A 6268-nucleotide genomic window follows, 5' to 3' on the forward strand; every position below is an offset into this window, starting at 1 on the left:
TATAACAGAGATATCGTCTGCTATGGGATATGTGTCATTTCAACAATTATATCTTGGAATTCTATCCGGAAATTCTTTTGACTCTATTACTAGCGAATTTGAGGATTTTTTTCGCCTCATGCTATGTGTTCGGATTCGTCAGCTGTGTTTCACTGAAATGGTTTACAAGTATTTATAATGAAAAAGAATGAATTCAGATAATTGCTTTCATTGCTTCAATGTCACTGTCAGAAATCATCCTATTTTCTCATAAACACTATTTTTATGAGTATTGTTTTATTTCTGTCTAAAATTTCTTACTTAAAAACAATCATTTGTTTTTCTGTTTGTGAAGTTGCTATGAAATGACAAGAAAATAGAGGCGCTACTTTGCTCATTCTCTTCGTACTTAAGTCCATTACGAACTTAAAGTCCATCTTAAACTTTTGTTCCTTTATTGTCTGTATTAAACGATACTAATGTGACAAGTATTGATATAAAGAGATTATTATATATTAATATTATCTGATATTCAAAAAGTCTCAAATTGATAGCGTATAAACATCTTTTTAATTTTTTTAATCTCATTTTAGTAAGTAGTGAGTAGTAATCTCATAAAAAGCTTTCGTATTGAGGCTGAAAGAGCAATATATTTAAGTAATATGTATTATAAATCACCTCGCTTTTTTTAAATACCATCTCTGAAATGAATGCTTATGACTGTATCTTTTCAATTATTGATAAAAAAAATGATTAAAAACTCATTGCTTATGGATTATATTTTCTATGCAAATGTACTGCTTTACGAAAAATTAAAAAAGATTTTTAATAAAGAAATTTAATAGGAATATTTTTAGAAAATTTTAAATATTTTTGTTTTAACTATCAAAGGGAATATTCACTTTCAAGTAACAACCCTATTTCTAATAAGGAAGGAAAGTATGAATGTCAGATTTACTTTTTCGATTATAGCATATAACTTTGCTTTACTGTTCAAGAATGAAGCATTTGTAAACGAATATGAATTATTTTCTCTCTAAGACATGACATAATTAAACTTAAAAATGACATGTTATGCTTATATATGTCAGCACGATAATTACAAAACGAAGAGTGTTACATAGATAAAATTCGGTGCACAGATTTAACATCTTTAGCGTAGACGCCTCCTCTCACATTTGGAGCCAAAAGCAACAAGAGGTGGATGGTCTGTCGGTATGTACTTTCAGAAGCATGCAAACGCAATAAGCACAATGAATTCGAAAGCACAATGACTTAAATATATCAAATCTGATATATGATTTTGTGACTTCAATTATGGCTTTGTATCAAATTTTTGTCTCAACCAGGTGGGAAAAATGCTGCTTAAAATCCAAATTTGATTTTTGGGTACTTTTGACCGCATGCTTGTAAATGAATCTCTAAGGATCACGCGATAGATTCAGTAAAAATATTGAATTCACTGCAAAAGTTGTTATTTCGTAACTATTGTATGCCAATGCCATGCAAGGCGTTCGTTGGGAAGCATCTTTATTAGAGAGTATGCGAGAAAGTGTTGAGAAGAGCACTCTCACTGGCTCAACTTAGATTCAACTGTACAATTCTATTCATGATCATGTATGTAATTTCAAGCAATAATGCCTTTCCCATCACAAAGAATAAATCTTGCGACGGAAGTCACGATAATTTACTACGCGACCAACAAACGGAATAAGCACGCATCTTCCATTTAATCAGGACAAGTGCAAGTTCTCAGTGAAGATTAGCGGCTTCTCATTCAATACTGCTTAAAATGATTGGACTCTTTTCAAAATCGTGCTTTCCTAATTTTAGTTTCCGAATGGAATTTTGATCGAAGAAATCATTTCCTGGTCTCGAAATTAACATATTAGATTTCGACCACTCCCTCCAACTATTTATAATCAACTTTGAGTGATCTATTAAGGAAATAACAGCGAATCGGATTTCTTTTTTTAGAAAGCCAAAAATGGAAATGAGTTTGCTGTCTAGATTTATCAAACTTTTCCTATTAAAAAGGAGACTAATAAGGTTATTTCAATTTCCTTTTCATTATGAAATCTTCGACATCTCATTTTTTTTAAGAATTAAAGTTTCATGCAATCAAGCATTTGTCTTTTTATATAAGAAACTTTAGATATGGAAATTTTTGGGACGATTTCTCTCCGAATATGCGAATAGCGCATGAAGAGCGTTTTGTGCCCTTGTGTGCAAACGGGATATAAATGCAAAGGCTAAATTTTTTAAAAAAAACGAACATATTAATTAAGAATTTTTTTGAAAATATTGAAATTTTAAAAGTGTTTTCAAACAATTATTTTTTTAGCAAAACAATACGCCATTAAAATTTTTAATTAATATATTTAAAAGGACATATAATCTATCAAGATTCAAATATGCTGACTTTTTGAATCCAAAAAAGTGAGCGCATTTTGAAGAAACGGAGCAGTGAGATTGCAAATCAATTTATTTCTTTATTTGTATATTCAGAAGGTGGTGCATGTCATTGGTTGCATCTGATATCAAAACCCAATCTCCAGTAAAATGCCTACGAATTTCCAGTAACAAATCACTTAATAAAAACATCTAATAAAAAGTAAGCCTATAATGAGAAAACAACAACAACAAAATAATTAGCTACAACAGAAGAACACAGTTCGAGGGCAGGATCTGGATCATAACCATCACATGGGTTCTTTCGATTTATATTATAATTAGAAGCATTTCTCTGGACAATATGGGAACTGCCCGGGAGAACTCTCACCGAGAACAAGCAGAATTATGACTCCTATGGGATCTGAACGAGCGGCCACTTCAGGAGAAGTTGCCTCCTATTATGAAAGTGATTGCTAAAAGCCTTGATCTTAGTAGCTGTCGTTAAATTAGAGGATATGGAATTTCAGTTGATAACGAGTATTCAGGTATGAGGAGTAAATGAAGGATGGATGGAAACAGCCAATGGTGTGACTGCATCTTCAGAGATGTAAGTGAAGGTGTTAGAAGGAATAATCGCTTTTCCGAAGTTTTTTTTAAATTACCAGGCATTTTCAATTGTTTCTGAGTGGTCAATCAGTGCAAGTTTTGTTGGCAAGTGGGTGTAAATATAAGAGTTCTACCTATTCCTGAATCCGTTTAACAGTAACAGTTTTTCTCTTTTTTATTCCCAGTATCCATCCTCATTCTTGCTGTTTTGATAAGGTCAAGGGATTCTTTATTTTTTTTTTAATACTTCCATTGTAGCTTTAATATCTCGAAGATCAGGTAAGCTATTTTCATACTGATAAAAAAAGTCTTGTTTGATCATTTTATTTTCTGTGCTGGGCTATTGTTCAGTGCTGATCCGCTCTCTCCATTTTCTTTCCATTTTTCGAAATGCTTGCATAGGGTTTAATGCAGGGGTTTCCTCTTGGTGATTGCGGGAGAGTAATGGAAGCTGTCTGTGGTCCGGCAATACATTTGCAGAGTAGACGCAGGCAAAAGTGTTATAAAATTGCCTCAAAATACACTTTTTAGCATCCCAATTTTCAGAATTTTCTTGGGTCGGGGGCCTCAAGTACCACCTGGGAGATTTACCTTCCCAAGTTCATTAGGGAGGGGTGACCCGCACATGTTTCAATTTCTGGATTAGTGGGCCGGAAACCCTGTGTTTATCTCAAGGAATGCTTTGCGAGAAAGGTGATTTTTCTATTTGTAGTTTATTCAGATAGACTTCAAGAGTTTTTCTTTCATTTGGCAATTGATAGAAAGCATTTACTGTTACATTTGATATAACAAAATTTGTGTTCGCGATTCCAAGCGCTATGTTAAAATCTGGCACATATGAAACAATTGTAGTTTTGCCGGCTTTCCTATAGGTCTGAGTTTGTATCTTCATGTAGTAAAAGGGGCTCGATATTATAGATATTGCCATATGTTTTAGTTTTCTGGATTTCTACCAGAAAGAATGGTTAGAAGCATTTTTGACTATAGTTCTTTTTTAAAACTGCGATATCCTAAACATTTGAAAATTCCGGGTTTGTAGCTCGTCTTTAGTGCCTTCCTTATTATGATTTAATGGCAGAGTTTCAAAAACTCCTTTTATTGGTAGTTTTGCCAATGCTTTAGACAAGATACATTCTTTTTTCTTCTCACTCTGTATTCCTTCGATCTTCATTGTGTCTTACACGTCTGCATGTTTAAGTCTAATGAATGCTTCTGTGTAGACGACAGACATCTTGAAGAGTGATATTACAGTTCTTTGTAAATGCCAGGTTCATTGCAGAGTCACTTTTCTTCTCTTCCGTAAGAAGCATTTTTGACTTGTTTTCAAAAAATTGAAATCTATTTTATTTAAGTATACCGTTTCTTTCTAAATCACTTTTCCTTTTTGCAATCTTAATTCTTTTTCGCCTTTATAAATTGTCCATAGGCTGTTCATTTCCATTCTGGGATTTTCGTGAAACCTCTTGAGTTATATATTGGGCAAAGGTTATCTGCAGAAGGGGCAAGTGCCGAACGCTGCTCTTTTTATCGTTCGATCTTTTTTTTTTCCATTTCCTAATCTCCTCATTACGCTTCTTACATTTGCTACTGGAATTGTCTTTACTTTCATGCTTTGCTATCTTGGGTATGGCAAGCCCTTTCGATTCGATATCATTTTTCTCTAAGAAAATGAGCTTAATAATCCTTCGTATATCCAACAGATATTTTCCTTATTATGCATGCTATATTAGGTCACTTAGAACTGGTGCCACCAGCGTTTAAGCCGACTGACAGTGTCTTGGAGATAATAATTGAAGCTCCCATCCATGGTTGGAAGAGGAATCAAAAATTGAAAATTTTAAGAAACTGAAAAATGGAGAGGTTTCGAGTGCTCATACATTGAATTTAAGCGCAACCTTTCATTTCATTTCCTGCAGTGGAACGCGCTCTTTCACGACTGGCAAAGGAAACTTTTGATGAATGCAGATGATTTTTACATAAAGCAAAAGTATTTTTTTTTATTTAAATAATTTTTCAAAAGCAATTAAAATGTCTGCATTTCAGTAGAACTTTTATTTATGAAAATATAAATCAGTTATTAGAAGTTAACAGCTTCAGAGATCGACCCAACTTGGATTATCTCAAGAATTCATGAAATTATTCAGAAGATATCTGTAATACTCTGCAAATAAAATGGCTGTAATAGAGAATGTGAGGTGCAAAATGTAACACTATGCTATGCAGTTATTATAAATGAAGACCTGGATTTTCGATCCTAACGTAAAAGAAAATGTTAGGTTTTGTTTGCTACACAAGTATTGAAAACGTTAAAAAGATGTAAAAATGGCCCAACAGACACGGCAGCAAAACTGTTGGTAGAATAATGTTTTCTCCAAAAAGAAGACATTTTTCTTGAACAATGTTAATGAAATATCATTTATTCAATGTGGATATGTATTTATCTTCGTGGATATATCTGAAAAAAATCCTCCCATTGTTAAATGTTTTCAGCACGAGAATTTTGTTACGGTTTGCTGCAGTATAAAAGATAGAAAATTGCCTATGAAAATCACCAATAAGGAGATAAAATGACAAAATATTACAAATAGGGTTACACACCTATTGCCACATGTTAATATATTATATCTGAAAAATCACAGGTTACTTTAACGATATTCAATGTTGTCGTCTCTAGCCAGATCAACATTGGATTAATACTATGCCATTTGTTCAAATTTGATAAAATAAAAAAAATGTATTCACTTTTAAATTTAACCATCAACAAAGTCAGTTTAATAAGTTTTTATTTCCCATAATCACTGTATAACGTAAATGTTATGTGAACTAACAAGGTATGAAAGTTCTACTTTTTTAAACATGTCAGGAGACATTGTCTTCTAATTCCGCATTTTCTAACTACACATTTTTTATCTTTTTTCACCTCTAGAATTCAGCTAACCATTATTGTCATAACATTAGAGCTTAAAATTCTAACAGAGTTTGCATATCACAATTATTAAAACAATATGGGTAAAATAAATATTGCAAACACTGCACAATATTACAAATATTGTCATAAAAACTTATTCACAACCAAAACTATTTTCACCAAATGCGATTATTTTCTCTGACAATTATGATTATTAACGCTGACAATACCTTTGAGAGTAAGTAGCATTTTGATATATAAAAATTATTTTCTTAAGAGTCCTCTGAATTTAATAATTATTGGAACTTCGCTTCTTATTAGCATTAATATAAAGATGTTTATATTGCATCAAGAATCAAATCATACGAATATGAATTCTAT

The sequence above is a fragment of the Argiope bruennichi genome, chromosome 1 (genome assembly GCF_947563725.1).
Source record: "Argiope bruennichi chromosome 1, qqArgBrue1.1, whole genome shotgun sequence".
NCBI classification, from domain to species: domain Eukaryota; kingdom Metazoa; phylum Arthropoda; class Arachnida; order Araneae; family Araneidae; genus Argiope; species Argiope bruennichi.